Genomic DNA, 873 nt, shown 5'->3' on the forward strand with positions numbered 1-873 from the left:
CAAGAAAACAGTGGTAGCTGTCACTATGGCCATGTCTCCTGGGTTCTATGACTGTATCCCAAGAAATAAATGTTCAGTAGTCTCTTCCCTATCAGTCCACATTTCAGCCAGTCTGGGCATGCCATAATCCTCCAAATCAGACCTGCTATGTCCCACCTCTGCCTAGATGCTTCCTAATCACCATGACATCCCTTCAAGGATGAATTCAAATATCCCCTTCCTGCGCTTCCTGCAACAGCACATTTATGGAAATTGGAATGATACAGAAAAGCTTAGCATGGCTTCTGCCCAAGAAAGGACATGGCTTGTTGGGAAGCATTCCATATGCTTTTGTTCCAAGAAAAGGTTTTTTGGGAAGGAGGGATGGAAAAGTTTGGGAGATGGTAGTAGAGATAGTGATCCTGATAAAAAAGAACACTTAACAGAACAAAATTTGAAAGGAACAGAAAAGAATAGGAAATTTAGGAGGAAAGACAAGCAGAAATATCTTCAAATTAATATGTAATTAAAAATTAAATTAATATGTATTAAAATATATACCTTATTATATACCATATATATGTATATTATAGAAAATCTTGGTTACAAAAACTTTTTTCTCATCCTTTGTGTATGAAAATACTTATTTTATTGCCATATTTCAAGTTCATAATGAAATAAAATTAAAATTCTGAAGCATGCCACAGAAGCTTGTTCCTGACACTTGCCTGCATTTGCTAATGTTCTCTCCCTTCTCAAATTATTCATATTTACTTATATCTGTAAATGTTTATACCTCCAGGAAAATGTAAACTCCTTGAAGGCAGGGACTGTTTTGATTTTTTTCTTTTGTGTTCCTAGCACATGGTTTTCACAGAGAAAGTCATAAATAAA

At 35.1% G+C, this 873-nt stretch overlaps 1 non-coding gene across 1 annotated transcript; it reads left to right on the plus strand.

The window, feature by feature from the left end:
- The first annotated feature begins 222 nt into the window (after window positions 1–222).
- Window positions 223–330, plus strand: LOC140530566 (U6 spliceosomal RNA). The gene has a single exon (XR_011976001.1). It is a non-coding gene; the product is annotated as a U6 spliceosomal RNA (small nuclear RNA).
- The last annotated feature ends 543 nt before the right edge of the window (window positions 331–873 follow it).

This window comes from Notamacropus eugenii, chromosome 2 (genome assembly GCF_028372415.1).
Source record: "Notamacropus eugenii isolate mMacEug1 chromosome 2, mMacEug1.pri_v2, whole genome shotgun sequence".
NCBI classification, from domain to species: domain Eukaryota; kingdom Metazoa; phylum Chordata; class Mammalia; order Diprotodontia; family Macropodidae; genus Notamacropus; species Notamacropus eugenii.